The sequence below is a fragment of the Amblyomma maculatum genome, chromosome 1 (assembly GCF_055883805.1).
Source record: "Amblyomma maculatum isolate TAMU_Amacu chromosome 1, ASM5588380v1, whole genome shotgun sequence".
Taxonomy (NCBI): Eukaryota; Metazoa; Arthropoda; class Arachnida; order Ixodida; family Ixodidae; genus Amblyomma; species Amblyomma maculatum.
The window spans coordinates 366,692,026-366,710,446 of record NC_139344.1 but is presented as its reverse complement, the minus strand read 5'-3'; the positions used below and the strand labels follow the sequence as shown (position 1 = coordinate 366,710,446).

General features: G+C 44.4%; 1 protein-coding gene across 2 annotated transcripts in view; it reads right to left on the bottom strand.

The window, feature by feature from the left end:
• The window catches only part of LOC146208057 (luciferin 4-monooxygenase-like), a 39,316-nt gene extending 32,938 nt beyond the window's left edge, over positions 1–6,378 (bottom strand). For both annotated transcript variants that reach the window (XM_084591725.1, XM_084591726.1), the window contains exon 1: positions 6,129–6,378. The gene's annotated coding sequence lies outside the window, so the exon portion shown is untranslated. The remainder of the gene's footprint in view (positions 1–6,128) is intronic.
• Positions 6,379–18,421: the final 12,043 nt, after the last annotated feature.

Genomic DNA, 18,421 nt, shown 5'->3' with positions numbered 1-18,421 from the left:
TGGCATAGTGGCGGGAGGGACGCGGTGGAGTAGGCCGAGGGTCTTTAACGCAGCCCAAAAGGCGTTGAAGGAATTCTTAGAGCTGGGCTGGGAGCTGCTGTGATGTAAGTAAGTTTCCTGGAAGACGCAGAGCACTACCATACACCAGCTCAGCAGCTGAACACTGTAAGTCTCCCCGGATGACAGCCCCTAGACCAAGGAGCACAAAGGGTAAGGAGTCAACCCAGGTGGCGCAATTGAGGCGAACAGCTTAAAGTCCCTTGATAACTGAGCAGCTAGGGTGGCCTTCAATTGGCAATTACGGCGTTGCACAATGCCGTTGGTACACAGGTGATATGCAGTGGTACAGCGATGCTTGGCGCCATGAATATGATTAAGGGAAGCCAAAAAGGAGGACTCAAAATGGCGGTTCACGGTCGGTTGTCACGGTGCTAGGACAACCAAATCGAGATACCCACGCAGAGATGAAGGCGCGGGAAGCAGTTTCCGTGGTGATGTCAGGAATGGGGACTGCCTTCGGCCAGCGAGTTAAACGGTCGACCATGGTCAGGGTATAACGGTAGCCTCGAGACATAGGTAGAGAGCCCACGATGTCGAGATATACATGGTTGAAACGACGGCTAGTGGGCAGGAAGGCCTGGGAAGGTGTCTTGGTATGACGGCAGATCTTAGTCGTCTGGCAGGGCAGGCACAGGCGCGTCCAAGTACGCATATCAGCGTTGATTCCGGGCCAAACATAGCGCCGGGTGACAAGTCGCCGAGTAGCCCGAATGCTTGGGTGGCATATCTCATGTAGAAAATGAAAGATGGGATGACGTAGTGAAGCCGGACCAAAAGGGCGAGGAAGGCCTGTTGACACATCGCACCACAAGGGCTCAGGCGAGCCCTGTGGTGGATGGGGCACAAGCCGTAGTCGGAGGGAGTTCTCTCGAAAAGCGGCGAGCTCACGGTCATTCTGCTGGGCGGAAGAGAATGCGGCCCAATCGACGGTGGAAGTGTCTACCGCGGCGATACGAAAGAGGGCATCAGCGATAGTGTTGGTGGCACCTTGCGCATAGCAAATGTCGGTTGTAAACTCCGAGATATAGGCGAGTTTGCGGAGTTCGCGAGAGGCGTACTTCGAGGAATTAGTGCGGAATACAATACTTCAAAGGCTTATGATCGATCAGCACGTGAAACTGGCATCCTTCTACAAAATGCCGAAAGTGTTGTATCACGGAGTAAATGGCCAGAAGCTCTCGGCCAAAGACGCTGTAGCGGGTTTCAGCAGGAAGTAACTTTCGAGAGCAAAAAGACAATGGTCTTCATTCGGAGTTAATGTACTGCTGTAAGACGGCTCCCACGGACACGCTGGAGGCATTCACCATCAGTCCCGTAGGGGCGGTGCTGCGCGCATGAACCAGAAGCAGTGTTCGCGACCGCTTGTTTTGCGGCAGTAAAGGCGGCCCGGGCTGCTGATAACCAAGACAGGCCAGCGGTTGACCGGAGAAGGTCAGTGAGCGGCCGAGACAGCTCTGCACTGTATGGGATGAAGCGCCTGGAAAAATTTATCAGCCCTATGAATTGCCTTTAGTGGCGCAGTGTTGTAAGCAAGGGATAAGCTAGGACACGCGAGTGTGTAGCTGATACTCGATATTCCTCGCTTCATCCCTGTCGCGTCAGCATTTCGTGGTGGAATCTTAAACACAGATCACTTGCGTTGCCGAAAAAGCCGGTGCCGAGAAAGCTGGCACTTAGCAGAGATAAGCGGCGAGCCTGCATTATCACCCTGACGCTGCAAATATTTCCACTTAGTGGGCAAGGAAAAAGGACGTTATCGCCAGGGTGGCCACACCTTTGGCAAACCGAAGTGCATTCCCTAAAAGCTCATTTCAAGGCCCTAAACAAGACGAAGTTATTTTATTTCATACAGCTTTTGGGCACGTTTAAGGGTGCCCCTACTGCGCCTATTCTGAATGCATCTTGCCCAAAATGTTCGCAGATAACCTACAGGTTAAAATCTAAAGCACCATGTCTAGTTCGCATATGTTCTACAGCAGGAAATTAAGGGTTCCGCCCAGATACGCCATCCAGAGTAATGCAAGAGCACCACAGACCCGCCGCAGCCATCAGGTCGAGTCCTCCTTGATGGAATCCCGGCCTCGGCGGCCGCTTTTCGCTGGAGGCGAAAAGCAAGGCGCCCGTGTGCTGTGCGATGTCAGTGCACGTTAAAGAACCCCAGGTGCTCGAAATTTCCAGAATCCTACGCTATGGCGTCTCTCATAGACTGAGTCGCTTTGGGACGTTGAACCTCATAAATCAACCCAATCTTCCTCTCAAGTTCTTAAACGCGCGTATTCCCGGGTTTACGTATAGGCTGTTGTCGCTGTTGTCCGATTTTAATCGAAATAAATCGAATCTACGAAAAACGTTAATCGTTGCTCTTTTTCTGCGTACATCGACTCGAGCAGCGCTAACCTGCGCATCTGCGCGCTCTAAGTGGCGTTTGTTTGAAATGCACTTTCATGCAGATATCGTGTGCGATAAGTACAGGACCGATTGCCAATGCATGCGGAAACTAAGCGCCAATATGGATGTGGCACGCGAGCCACCGTGACACGACGAAAGTACACTTTCGGAGCAGAATCATGCATGGTGGCCGGCGACGCGGTTGGGCGTCATGGGGACGCCAGTGCATACCACCATAGGATAGGACGTAATTCAGACGGATCAATTGCGCCGGCTGTATATTGCATAGGTCGGACGAACGGAACCGCCTTCCGCGCTTGAGAGAGCACATGACAACCTCGCACTATCTGATAAACGTTATTTATTTAGTTTTTGCACCACTCTGTTCCGTGGAGGCGATTTGTGGTTCTATGCGATAAACTTAAGAAAAGCATTACGATTATTTCGTGTGGTTAGATAAACGTTTAATATTCGCACACCTCAGCTTTTCCCAATGTAACCTGTAATGAAGCCGCATAACGTTTTTATTTAGGAGAGTCTGTTTAGGCGGCTTTTCCACGGGAATTTGTTTTTTTCGTACTGATCGCTTCAGCCCAGCAAAGAGATTTCGTGACTGACCATTGACTGCACCGTCAACTCACTACACTCTTTAGAACCTCTTCAATGGATTACTTGCTGAGGGCGATTCGAATTGTCAAAAGACGCGATGGAGGAGAAAGAGAAACAAAATGTTTTGAATACTTAATGGCTGACAAATGCCTGTGATGAAATAGTTGCCTTAACAGAAGAACACGTTACAATGAACATCATTTGAGAGTTGAGACTGAATATACCACAATCCTCTCAAGACCTTAGCGACAACGCTAAATTATTAATTGACCAAGTATCGGCACGCATGTCGCTGAACTCATGCACCCGATCACGTCACATACACACATGCACATGGAAAACACAAACTTTTTATCAGAACTGAAATAACCACCAGTGAACACTCTTTATTTAAATAGTGCATGATTAGTTGCTTAAACTATCGGGAAATTAGACATTCGGAGTGATAATGGAATCGCACTATTAACACATAGAAAATCATTTTGTAAAATTTGGGGTGACACCTTCGCTGAATATTTGTTTTGGAAAAACTAGTGTTAAGAAACCCGACAGCTCGTTTTTTTTTTTGTGTGTGTGTGTGTGTGTGTGTGTTTTTTTTTACTTATATAGCATCGCCACCAACTTTTCCTCACTATTTTACGCTGTAATGTATTTTAAGAAGTACACATCCCAGGCATGGCGTGTGGATAACTTGATTTTGGTTTCTCTCTCTGCAGCTTTTGAGCCGCGCTGCAATAATTTAACAGTTGCGATGGCGTTATTCCAAGAGGAAAATGAATTCATCATCCAAACAAAAATAGCCAATTCAGGGAAAATGCACGGGTATGAGCTCATTTTCTCGCTGCTGGCTGTCTGAAGAGCGTGCGATCCTGACATTTTTCTTTGTGGAATCCTAATAGGTTCATAGTTGAAAGCCGTATAAGAGAAAAAGAATAGCTAACGGAGCACATAAGATGTTTTATGATTGATCTGGCGTATCAAGCTAAGCACTCAAATACATTTCCGTTGATTACGTTGTATTGAAAACGCAGTGTCTCGATGCTTAGCGAGACACAGCGTGACACTGAGAGACACTCAGAGCGTGACACTACAGAGCGAGACACTGTAGAGCAGTTAATACCTGTGCTGCATACGTGCATTCGTGACAGCATCAACTCCTAGGCAGATTATCGGCGCATTCCTATTCGTCTCGTCTTCCACCACTCTCTTGCTCCAGTATTTTTCTTTTTTTTTTTATTAGCATAACTCAGATTTTGTTTTATAGCCGATGCGATGCTGACTAAACGGATACTTCATACCTAGGTTACGATTGCACATGGTAATCAGATCCCAATGCATTCTGTCTTTACTTATATAGCATCGCCACCAACTTTTCCTCACTATTTTACGCTGTAATGGGCGCTCCGAGATCGAACCCTACCGCCTGAACTACCATTCCCTTCTAAGAACTGACGCTAACACACGAATGATATTTGCCAAGTATGGCTCCCTTAGTGGCCTGGTCAGAGCAATATGATTTCAGTGATGACCTGTACAAACAATGAAGATTCTGTACACTCCCCTTTACCTCCATCTATCGTCATGAGTCTTGGTATTCAATAAAGTACGTTTAAATCAAATCAAATAACAGATTGCTAGCATTCGTCTGCAGTGAACACCACTCATGTTCCTGCTCCTCTGGCAAATAAAAGGACATCGCTATACTCCCCAGTCCAATTTTTGTTATATGCGTCCTTCAAACGAACAGTAGAACGTCAACTTTGTAGCAAGGTTTAAGCGTTAAGGAAATAATGAAATTAAGTCTTACATCTATATCGAATACCGCATTATATTTTTTCGTTCATTCTTAAACGCGAATACAGGAGCAGTAGCCATGTATGGGAATATTACGTGGCGCCTTCTTACCACAAAGGAGATACTTTCAATGAAAGAAACGCAGCTTTCATTAACAATTTCTCACAAAATAAACTACAAGGGTCCTAACCACGGGCATATTTTTAAGCAAATAGGTAAGTGTTTATTTAAATAATGTAATGCCACTTTGTGTTAGCGGATTCTCAATTTCCTGCAGCGGCGTTCAGATTGAGGCAGGGATAGTACTACTGGTATAGTTGCACTGTTGACTTTTCGAGCTTGAATTGATGACGGGACAAAAAATTTACACTTAAATATTATATCTTCTAAGCAATTAATGAAGCCTTTCTTGATACAACGGGCCTGCCATATCCAGAAAAGCAGCTCACTCAAGTTTTGCCAGCGCATGTATTGTCAGTATTCCCTAAAACATACCTGTCACCGCGGCAACAAAAAGCAAAGTAAGAAACGTGTAAAAAAACAATAGCAATGTTAGCTCCAGTTTTTGTAGCTTTCCCGTGTTCCCTCGTTACACTGGCTATAGACTTTTTAAAATAAGTCGTGTGGAATATTTACAGATTCATGGGCGTACACCCTTCTAAGACTATTTTCTATGTATTGACTGATGCAAATTCGGGACAATGGATATCCAATAGATTCTATTGTGTCGATAAGATATAAAGAGGTCTAAAAGAATAGTGCATACATGATTACGCGATAAAAAATGCCGAATGTGAAAATAATAGATATAGGTTCTGTAAGCAGCCTATACAAAGTCTATAAACAGTTTTAGAAGGGTCTCAACAGTACACGCCTGTATGCAAACGTTTGTTCAGAGTGCGTCCTAAATTCCAATAGGCGGCAGTGGCAGCTACTGTCTAGGGCAGCACCTGTACAAAAGAAACATGCTCTGCGGCAGGTTTTGTGCTGTCAAGCGTATAAGCGCTTCTAATCTGTCATTGCCATGAGTTTCCCGGCACTACAAACTGGTTAGTGGACAACCCTGCAACAATATTCATTACGGTTAGCAGTTAAAACGCAGTTGGCCAAGTGATGGGCCCGTACACTGCGCTTCGCACAGATCCTACAGACAGGTCTATCTTTATTTAGGGTCCGTCAAGAGCTCCGTTTTAAAACTTGGAGAAGTGAAATAACTCTTATTTAACCCGGAAGGAGTTAAAAAATATTAAAAAGGTGTGCAAAATCGACGCACGTACCTTTTCCAAAGCGAAAAAAAAAAGTGGTGAAGCGTCGGCTCCTATAAATGTCACAGCTGGCGGAAGGAAGTCTGACTGCCTTTCAAGTGTGTGTCTCACTGCTCGCGAAATGATAAGAGATGCGGTCGTTTATCAAGATAAGAAAGACGAGCTACAAGTACCATAGATTTGTGGGTAGGAAGAGTGCAAAAGAACAAAGAAACGGCGAAGCAAGCCTACACCTGACCACCGAGCTAAACGCGACGCATGTAGCCACAATGAAGGCGAATTCCAGTGCGCTCTGGATCAGTTACGACGGAAACAAACTGCTGATAATGACGTTGTCCGCAAAGGCCCCTTCTGCCTGATACGGCCAGGAGGCGATTCTGCACACCCTGCGCGCCTCGCAGCGAAGCCATACAGCGTGGTTATCAATGCGCCGCTCAACAGCGCGTGACCGTGAAGACTGCTTGAGGAAACCAGATTGCGTTTTTCCCAGCGAGTCAGACGCTCTTCTTGGGCTGATGTCTAACTCCCAAAAAATCAGTACACATCGGCAGTAACGTCTGTTGAGTACCTCTGCCGTGTCCGAGTAATGATCACTCACGTTCCCATCCATATTCTCGAGCGTGTAGTTGAATGGTTGCTAGATAGCAATACCCTGAAAAAGTTCCGATTCTTCAATGGTTTCGTTAAAATAAACACCGAAAAAAGAGAAATAGGACTGAGGCTAGCCGGTAGTTGATGTCATATTCGTTAGCGATTTCTTTTAAAACTGGGAGACAAAACTACAAGGTAAACCAATTGAGCACTGCAAATTCTGCTCGTTGAAGAGTACAAAAACTATAGCCTTGCTCATAGAATTTATTTTCTGTTCTCACCTGTCAAAGTTGACGCTAGCCAATGGACCATTTCTTAAACTGTGCTTTAATATGGACGTAGATAAAAGTCCATGCAAATACAAGTGAGAAAACGGTACGCCAAGTGCTAGGTGAGCTTGCTTGTGAAACACGGAAACACGGGGGGAGGTAATAAAAACCACATCACAAAAGTGGTGCTAAGATTTTTGCAAACGACGACATGCAGTGGCTCTATCGTGACTTTGAATTTTGGTTTTATTTCAAGCAGCCCAAAAATGGTTAATGGCTTTTGTTGACAGAAGAAATGTGGGCGCTTATTTACAGCCTACCACTAAGTAAATCTGAGTTTAATAGCCATCAGTCATACGCATATAGCTTTGAATGAAGCCGTAGTGGAGCACTTCTTAATAATTTAGACCATGCCAAATATTTCAGACTTCATATTTATTCAGTGCTGGTTACATACGTATTACGCTAGAACGTCCCGATGTGAAAACAGCCAGAGGGCCACCTTACAATACCTGCATTACAAGGTGGTATAAAATAGAGCAGACAGGATAACGTTGCAACATTTAATTATATAAACAGAGCTACAAATCGACTGAGGTAAGCGGTCTCCAATTTTGTTCAGCCCGAATCAGTGTAATATTAGAAAAAATAAATATAACCACTGATTGATTGAATTATTATGTGCTCACTTTGCACGGCACAGGGACGTTTTTTAATGTCGCTTCTATAATATATGGCGGCAGCGATCGCGATCGTAGTCACAACGGAATCAGCAGTAACTGTCTCACTGTGGTGGCTCAGTGGTTATAAAGCTCGACTGCTAAGCTGGAGTAAGCAGGTTGGATCCCGACCGCGGAGGCCGCATTCGGATGGTGGCGAACGCAAAGGCGTCCGTGTTCCGTACAACGTCAGTGCATATTAGAAAAACCATAGCGGTGGTAACTATGCGGAACGGCATCCTTCATAGCGTGAGTCGCTGAAGGCCGCCAAAGCACTTAGACTGACTATATATATATAATATATATAACATTATATATATATATATATATATATATATATATATATATATATATATATATATATATATATATATATATATGTCAACACTGCTGAACCAACTATCGAACGAAAGCATTAGCTGCGGGTGACCAAGTGTTGTTCTCTTTTTCTTCCTCAGCCCACCATATAAAGCTCCACTTTAACCAACCCATACGAACGTGCCTTAGTGGCTTATAGGGGTAACGTGAATGCCAGGGTCCTAGCAAGCCAATTCTGACATAACCGTCCAATGTGAAACGAGAGACTCAAGTTAGCAGCTCCTGCCAACTGAGCTGCGGCTCCGACCGCGCCACGCCGACCGCTTGAGTTGGGAGCCAATCTCTCCCTTTTGTGTCACGTGGGATGTGACGTCACAGCGTCACGTGGGTAAGACGTGGCTACCGCTGCGCTACGCCGACCGCTTGAGTAGTGTTCTAGAACACTATAGCTTGAGTTGGTAGCCCAGCTCTCACCCTAGTGCCACGTGGGGTATGACGTCACAGCGTCACGTGGGTAAGACGTGGCTACCGCAGCGTTACACTGAAGGCTCGAAACCTAGAGTAGTATTGCATTCGTAATAAAAGAATAAAAGAAAAAAATGGCGTGATTTCTAGGTGCCTACCTTTATGTGAACGCTGCCGTATACTATTTTATAAGAAGCGGTTTGTCGAAAAGGGGCCGTGTGATGAGGAGGCATGGAAATGAAGAATCGTTTTAATAGGTGATTTGTTTGCGCATTTGTATTTTTCTTCTACGAAGTGTCATCTCTGCCATCTTTTACTACATTTAGTAGACGTTTAATTCATTGGCTATTCAGAAACGTGCGCCTCACGGAAACTACGCCACTACAGACGACATATGGAAGTGCGGGCAGATAATTACGCTACTTCGAGGCATGCAGTATGTGTTTAGCTGTGGATAACAAAAAATTTATAACGAAGAAGAAACTGCATTCTGAGGCAAATGGATGCATTGTGTATTGAAAGCATCATGTTGGTGATAAGACGACTTGTTTTTTACGTGCTCTGTTCAAAGCGCTGTGAAGAAAGACAGCCTCGACCAGAGTTTGCTTTATATTATTCACCCCTAAGGAGGTGGATGCTGGATAGCTGATCCCTCGTCCAAAGATCTAAAGCACGAAAGAACACAGTCGCGTTAAGTGCAGCCGAAATCCAGAGAAACTGGTCGAGAAAGGCGAAAGAACACGCCCTGTTCCGCTGAAGGCAGACCAAGATTTCAGCTCACTTCTCACGCTCTGCACGCCCCTAGCGCGGTTTGCGTGCGGCACCCGTCAGAACAAGGAAGTGGCTCTCCTCGCTCGTTTACTTTCGCTCTTACGCAACTTGGAGCAACATCGCTGGCAGGCCGCCGGGAAAGATGAGGGGTTCGACAAAGGAAAGTTTCAGCAAGCACCGCCCTGAAAACACTGCCAAGAAAACTTTTTCTTGATGCATTTTCATGGAATCATATTTGTGAATTAGGAAGTAATCACTCACTGAATCACAGAGTTCAAGCTACGGCGAATTCGGGAAGCGGCGGCGCGGGTAACATTGATTCTACACCAGATGTTCCAGCTAACTGTAACAAATATTTGAACAGAAGGAGACATAGCGTTAATACGTTGCAGTGCTTGTATTTTCCGCTCTCCAATGTTGAATATTATAGTAAAAATCTATACTGGCTCACTTTCTTATTACTGCCTTCAAGAAAAGAGAGCCAATTCATAATTTGGGAATTGTCTTCAAAAGTATGTAACACAAATGCTCGCGTTAAACCCCAATTTGCGCAGTTTTATTTACTAGCCTTAAAAGAAGGCCACCGCGTAACCGGTTCGTGGAGCATATCTCTAGCGCTATGCAGGCAAAAAGCTTATCTGGGGGAAAAGCACTCCAGATAAAAGCATATTTATTCCTCCAAGACGCGCATGACGCTGAAACAGCACTGCTGTCGCGTGTCAGCTCTTTTACTGTGCGCGTTATCGTACCTGGCTAGTAGACACCTACTTACGTAAGAGTGCATCGGTGCAAGCACTTCATTCAGCTTTTTTACAAGGTTATGGGCAACATCCCAAACACAAACAAAATATTAAGGAGATTTTCAATTAATTTGTTGTCATATTCCATCAAAGACCTTTGTAGTTATCGCACATTATACGTTGGGAAATAGCACACCATATCCTGTAAGCGTGACCAAACCACCACGATTTGACCCGGTCTTAAGATTACTGCCCTGAGCTTATCGACAACAAAGGCGTGACTTTATGTCAGCCAGGGATACTTTTCTATCTGCAGTTTACGAACCTCTCTACCATTACTCCTACTTGAGATATGTGTTGGTTTATAGCACAGGGAATCGATTCAGACCGCATACGATTTGGTTCTTTACACCTGTGTACTCCTACCTGTACTCAACTATGGAGCTGAAACGTGGAGGCCAACGTGAAGGGTTCTACTTAAGTTGAAGACAACGAAGAGAGCTATGGAACGGAAAACGGTAGGTGTAACATTAAGACACAGAAAGCGTTCAGAGTGGATCAGATAAATAACTCTAGTTAATGAAATTCTAGTGGAAATCAAGAAAATAGTGGGCATGGGCAGGGAATATAGGGCGGAAAGATAATAAAAGCTGGTCGCGCTAAGAGCAGTAAGTTGGATTCCAACGGAAGGAAAGCGTAGCAAGGCGCGGCATATAATTAGGTGGGTGGATGAAGTTAACAATTTCGCCGAGATCAAGTGAATACAGTTAGCACATGACCGGGTTATATTAAAGGAATATGGGAGAGGCATTCGCCCTGCAGTGGGTATAGTCCAGCTTATGATGATGACGATGACTCACGGGCATCACAGACTATAGCGTTCACGCTTAACCTTTCGAACAGCAGCTGACGTGAGGATTCAGCGTCTTATAATACTTCAATGATCATAACTATGCGTTCTTACTAATTAAGGAAGTTTTCTCCAAAGGTGCTTTACAGTTCCTTGCTCGAATAGTCTGTGACATAATAAAAGTAGTATTGGGAAATATTTCCCCTGGAAGTATCGTTGGCATAGATAGAACTAGTCCAGAGCGCTTTATGCCAGCTCATTCCGAAATAGTAAGAAGCATTTGCTCAATGAAACTGAATGCATGCATGTTACTGTAGGTCGCTACATTGCGCGTGGTGAGGCACAAATACTCGAGACGTGGACAAAAGCTAAAAAAACTCTAAAGCGTAGCTCGCCAACACCGCACTCCATTTCTGCGGCTTCTCAGACAGCCGCATAATACAGGTCAATTTTTGCGATAGCATATTTGGGATTTCGTCGTTAGACTAACCGCCACCTTACGTAGATTATACAAGAATATCAGTCTATATATATTGTCGTGGACGGATTCATCGAACCGGGCTTTGCCAGAAAATGCCGGGGACGACTTGCGTTTGTGCGTCGTGCGCGAGTGGTGAGCCCAGTTTTATGACCACGGGCGAACGCCAACCCAGCGCAGAGGGAAGCTGCAGGCCTCGAGGGCTTTGCTCACGGACCGCGACGGGCGATCTTCGGAACGGCCGCCCGTCTCTTCCGAGAAGCGAGCGGTGCTCGGAGCGCGGACACAGTTGTCATCCTCTGTCTAGTGCATGCATTCGTTTTCTTATCACTCGTTTCGTTCGAATGTAATCTCGCCGACAAGCTTCTGGTGACATCACCTTGCAAACATACCCACTTAATGCTAACGCATTAAATATATTCAAGCTAGGCAGCTAACTTAAACAATTAGCGGGGTCTTGTGGCTGAGCTGTAGTGGCGGTAAGTGCTTCGCGCAGACAATTCCTTAACTTTCTCTCCAGCCCGCTTATGAAAGGAGGTAGCTTCGAACGTTGAATTTCCGCCCTCCATAGCTCTTATTGTCGTCACTCTGGCTGATAGAGAAGTATAGCCCGTCCGGTGAACCCCGGATTAGCTGCACGGCCGATTGGCTTCTCGCGTGTCGGAAATCACAACTTCATCTTGCCTTTCGTTTCCCCATTCACCCGCGGAGGAAATCATGACTCTGTTCCCTTCGAGCATTTGCGCTTCCTGCCTGCATCCTTTCGCTTATGCAATGAGTAAATTAAGAAGCAAAGCGAGGTGTGAGATAGCGAGGGAAATAAAAGTCTGGCAGCACTCCTGCGGATGATAACAGTACACGAGAGGCCATATCGATGCGTGATTAGCTAAGGACGCTAAGCTCTAAGCGGTAAGGACGGAAGCTTCGGCACAGGGTTTTATTTTTTTGCTTTCTTTCTTCTTTCCCCTTCTCTGTTCACAACAGCGTCACTGCATTTCCTTCCTCTACTCTTTTCCTTCTTTTATCGCTCACCACCTTCTCCTCTTTTCATTGATTTCTATCTGCTAAGGTCGGTGACTCCCTATTCGGACTTCACAGACATGATGATTAAATGTGTTATGTAGAACAACTCAAACAGGGGAAAAGCTTCCTACAACGCCCACCGCCAAGCCTCACCTTAAGCGAGACGAAAATATTAGTTGAATTCCTTACCGCAGAGTCGGAAAAAAAATTGAAACAAAACGATAGCTGAAAAGTTTTTAAAACAAAAGAACACAAGAGCACTGATCTGTCAGGTCTATAGAAAGAAAATGAAAACGAGATTAACTCTTTTGCAGGACTCCTTCTAGATGAAATTAGCCTGTGCTAGTAGTGATATGTTTGAGCTATGACATTTTTTCTGTGAATTTCAACTTCCGGGCACCCTTTGTGTCGCCGAAAACAACACTAAACAATCAACCGTAGTCCACGGAGGTGATGAGGAATAATGTACTGCACCCTTCACTGACGAGACTAATATATATCCTACGTAAAAAGCAAAAAGGCTGGGAGTTTACAAATTTCGACAAAAGCGCGTTTGTGAGTACTACGCTGTTTTGGGCGTACGTGCTGACAAGCTGGAGAGGTATTTGCAACGGCCATTCGCATGCATCAGCTTTTGTACTGTATAGATTGAATTCTTTGTACATTTCATTTGGCCGAATTCAAAACAACAAGATACTAGAAGTGTGGAGGCAGATTTTCGCAACCACCGTGTGCGATATTATTCAACTAAGTAAATCGTACGATGATTTCAATGGACGACTGAAGTTTTACTATGCAAAATAGTTAGAGCTGTGGAGTTCTATAGCAGGAAACTAAAGGTAAGCAGGTAACATTAAAACTGATACGTAGGAATATGGGAATAAAACGATATTACGTAGTACTACAGGAATAAAAAGATATCCCATTGCATTATTAGTTATTAGCTAGCTACAGAGCACGTCCGTAAAATAGAACAACCCGCAGAATAACTGCTCAGAAGGCATTTTACAAGTAGTCTCACGAAGTTGTGAACTGCTACCTAGCATTGTTCCTCAAACGAAAGCACGTGACAATTCCAGTGGTGCAGAGAACACTCACCTATGTGTTAAAGACTACTGGCCCAAAACCAACCTTCGTTTTATTTCATTTTCTACTTTTAAACTCAGCACGCACAATTGTTGTGTCTCTCGAAGCTCGCAACTATAAACAGCTGAACAGTTGTGCAAGCATGTTGCATTTCTAATCTTTATTATTATTATTTTTTTTTTGTTCGCAGCCGCACTCCTAGCGACAACTGCTTGAACGAATGTATCGCCGGTTTCTTGCGCTTCCGATAACAGGCCCTCGCTGACGCTACGTTAACTTGACGCGGGTGTCGCTTTACTGTTGCGCACTGGCTCGACTAAAGCGGTACCCCGACAGGCGAGCTTTGTGGGAAACAAAGGCGGCTCAAAATAGGGACACAAAATGGCCAGGCGTATCGGCGCTGCGATCTACGTGCCATCTTCCTCAGCCACCACAGAATGTGCGTGCTTTTGGGATGGCTGTGGAATGACAGCGGCATGAATTCAGGAGTGGACTCTAGGATGCAGGGCAGAAGTGTCGAAAGATGTGGTGCCATGGAAAAAAATATATAAACAGAGTACTTGTTCTGTTTGGTTCACGCCCAATCGTAATGAATTTGATGGGGACGTGGGTGGAACCTGAATACGGCATAAATCACGGCTGCGTCAGGCAGGGCCAAACTTTCTGAAATCAATCGATTAAAATTCGCAAGCTTAAAATAGAACATTTCTTTAATTTTAGAATTATTTTACAAATTTGAATTCGCGATACTTTAATTGATTTTGAGCCGTCTTTAGTAGTGATGTTGTGCGGAGAGGTGGAAGTTTGCAGAGCCTTTATATAAATTTTGTTTATGTAAAGAATGAAAATATTAATATTTGGATATCTTACTATGAAGCATTTCCTCAGTTTTTAGCAACATATTTTATGTATGGCTATTTGATACCTCAGAACGTGTTTTTTGGTGGGGCATTTGTAGCCTCGGAATTGCTTTTCACATCCTTTTTAGTGGCTGTTTTGACCGTGACCGAATTGCGGGAAATTTAGGAAGTCTTGTCTGAACATTTCTCAAAGCAGAATTCGTAGTAGATTATTGCACGAGTAGCAGAAAAGAGGACAGCCCAGTTTTTAGCAATGCATGCATTATGATTAGATACCAGAATGAAGCACACAAAGGCTTTCTTAACAGTGAAATCAATTAAGTTCGAAGGCATTACATGGGTTTTTAAATATCTGGTGATGATGATAATGACAATAATGTAAACATTTAGTGCAGCAGAAAGTTTGCCCCGCCCGAAAGGTGTCTTATTGCAGGTTTCTTGCAGTGGCTCCCGTAAGGAACAAATGAAGCAGTAACTGACGCAAGGGTACAAATTTCATATGCAGAAAGTATATTAGCTGCTTTGAAATGAAGCTAACTGTTTGTGAAGAAAACGGGTGATTAGCATTTGGCGTCTGTAGCTTATAGTTATTTGTAGGAGTGGTTTGTTAATGGTTATTTGCGTTGAAAAAAAAATGTAATGGACACAGCTCTTATTGAGTTCGTTTGTTTTTTGTATGTGTGTGTGTGTGTGTGTGTGTGTGTGTGTGTGTGTGTGTGTGTGTGTGTGTGTGTGTGTGTGTGTGTGTGTGTGTGTGTGTGTGTGTGTGTGTGTGTGTGTGTGTGTGTGTGTGTGTGTGTGTGTGTGTGTGTGTGTGTGTGTGTGTGTGTGTGTGTGTGTGTGTGTGTGTGTGTGTGTGTGTGTGTGTGTGTGTGTGTGTGTGTGTGTGTGTGTGTGTGTGTGTGTGTGTGTGTGTGTGTGTGTGTGTGTGTGTGTGTGTGTGTGTGTGTGTGTGTGTGTGTGTGTGTGTGTGTGTGTGTGTGTGTGTGTGTGTGTGTGTGTGTGTGTGTGTGTGTGTGTGTGTGTGTGTGTGTGTGTGTGTGTGTGTGTGTGTGTGTGTGTGTGTGTGTGTGTGTGTGTGTGTGTGTGTGTGTGTGTGTGTGTGTGTGTGTGTGTGTGTGTGTGTGTGTGTGTGTGTGTGTGTGTGTGTGTGTGTGTGTGTGTGTGTGAAGGGGAGGTGGGTGGGTGGGTGGGTGGGTGGGTGCGTGCGTGCGTGCGTGCGTGCGTGCATGTATGTATGTATGCATGTATGTATGTATGTATGTATGTGTGTGTATGTATGTATGTATGTATGTATGTATGTATGTATGTATGTATGTATGTATGTATGTATGTATGTATGTATGTATGTATGTATGTATGTATGTATGTATGTATGTATGTATGTATGTGTGTGTATGTATGTATGTATGTATGTATGTATGTATGTATGTATGTATGTATGTATGTATGTATGTATGTATGTATGTATGTATGTATGTATGTATGTATGTATGTATGTATGTATGTATGTATGTATGTATGCTGCACTCCGATATTTTAAGGAAGGTTCAATGTTTCGACATAAAGGCTTGCCATTGGTAATGTTCTCTGAGCACCGGATGATAACCGTAAACAAAGATTGCGGACTTTGTTTAGTCGTTTTACGTAGGGTGCTCTGGCTAAGGCATATACTATTAACCTGCAGTAATCAAACTTCGAGCAAACGAGAGAACAATAGATATGTAATATGCATGCCCTATAGATCCTTAAAGTTTTCGAGACTGCAATTTCAGCGACACTGAGGGTCTGCGAAAATTTTTCTTTAGGTTGTGTATTTGTGATAAAAATGTTAGGTTTTTAATCAAAAGTGACGCCTAAAATGTGTGCTCTTGTTTAAGTGGTAGTGAAGCTTGTTTAAGACATAGTGCGCGATCGGCCTGCAGGCCTCGTCTGAAAGAGAGTAAAACCACTTTTTTTTTTTTCCTGGGACGAAAATATAAATGCATTTTTATCTGCTTAGATAGCAAGATTATTCTCACCTGTATTTGTCGCTCACAAGTAGATATGCTGGAAGAGGTTTATGCTATCTGCAAGTGATCTACGTAAGCTGAGTACTTATGGATTTTGAAATTACTTTTGCTATTCAGTCCATTTTAACGATAAAGAAGGTTGTTCTGAGGATGCACCCCTGGGGAACACCCTTCTGTTAACAAAATTGCCGATGATCACGTTACCTCCTAATGCAAAATTTGAGCGCAGCTTTTTCAGCATTTCAATAGGTTGAGGCAAACACTTCGAGCAAGACGTGTATGTACAATTACAAGCTTTCCATTTTTCATACATATTCCTTCTTCAAGAAACACTACACAAACAGTTCTTGGTCTGAATGCATATGTGGACTGCGCTACAGCAGAAAAGGGAGTAACTGTGCACGCAGTAGTAGGCGAAGGACTTCCACCGGTTTCTTCGCTCATGACTTACAAAGAACTGGCAGAGAATAAACTATTTATATAGGCAGGCGGTTCGCAGCGGCAAACGGCGGCGGTTATGCGTTCCGGCTCGTGCGGTGCGGGCTACCGAGCGCTGCATCCAACACAACCAACCAGCGTTCCATTGAACGCGTCAAAGTTCACTGGCGTTCTAGGCACAATCTACGCCACAATCTACGTTCATGTCTTGCGCATGCGGTACCGGCAGACGCTTTCCTGCTCTACTCGGTCAGCTCTCCTCGGCGGGGCTCGCATGCGCAGTGCACAACTGGTTACAATGAACAATGCTAAAGTGAACTAGAATACTCTAGTGCACATTACAACGCCGACGGCGACGCCGCAAAACGCAGGAGCGGGCGCTAAAGAGTTGCGCACTAAAAAGTGTTGGAGAAGGTTGCGCCTAGGCGGACTCGGAACATGCTTTTGGCCAGGAAGTCGCTGAAACAGCTCAGCATCCTGCCGCGGATACATAGTTTTGTCAGATCACGCAGGTTACCGAACATCCACATGGTATCGTAAACCCCTCTCCAAGTCGAATAAGACTCAGACACAGTGTTGGTTGTAGGTGAACGCTTCCCGGATAGTGTTGTGAGAGGCAAGGTGATCGGTAGTTGAACACGGTAGTTGAGCAAGCTTTTTTTAAACCCACACTGAGCTATGTGTGAGAACGTAGTCGTTTTGCAAGTATGAAGGTAAGTGTTTTGTTTTCAATACTTTCGAACAATTTTTCTAAGCAACTAGTAAGTGGTATTGGCTCTAACTTTTGGGATTATTTAATGGTTTGTCAGGTTTGAGGAATGGTATTACAACGGCTTCTTTCCATGCCTCGGATATCTTTCAGGTTATTCATATTTCGTTAAAAAATTTCAGCAGTGCTTCGGCAGCGGATTCAGAAAGGTGGGCAAGCATAGCGTGGTGTACATTGCCCGAACTCGGTGCTGCTTTTTTACTTCAGAGGATAATACTCTATTTCGTTCTTGTAATGTAATGCGTGCAATGTAATCTTCATGCATGACTGATCTGGAAACAAGTTTTTGTTTCTCTGCTGTAGCTTCGTGCTTTAGGAGTCTGTGTATGTAACTGGACGAGCTTGACACTTTGGAAAAATGCTCGCCCGAAATGTTGGCCTGTTCTTCTTATGCTCTTTGTATGCCGGGTGCTGTGAGCATAGAAGTGAAAGGAGTAAAATTCCTTGTGAATTTCCGCACCTGTTCCCACAATTTCTTCGATGTTAGAGAACCGTTTATAGGGGACACATACTGTTGCCATGAACTTTTCTTCGCAGTGCGTCTGAGGTACCGTGCTCTGGCATTAGCCCTATTATATGCAACTGCGGTGAGGTACCTGCGAAAGATCTCCCAAGCTTTGTTTTGGGGCTTTATGGCCAATATACCAATTTACAATATTTTGTCCACTAAAGTTTGTGTTTCTTGTGCGAGAGTTCTGAAGTTTGTGGGATGGCTGCTATTGCTGCTGCTGTTATACAAGCAGTAAATTTTTCGCTCATTTCGTCTATTTTGAGGTCCTCAGATAATTCTTCTAAAGTTTCATTCGTGCTAGAAACTGGCCAATCGCTGAAGTGAAACTTCCAACGTCGTAGCCTCGTAGGGATGACGAGTGTAGCGGATGATAAAAATAAAATTGTTGGTAAATGATCACACCTC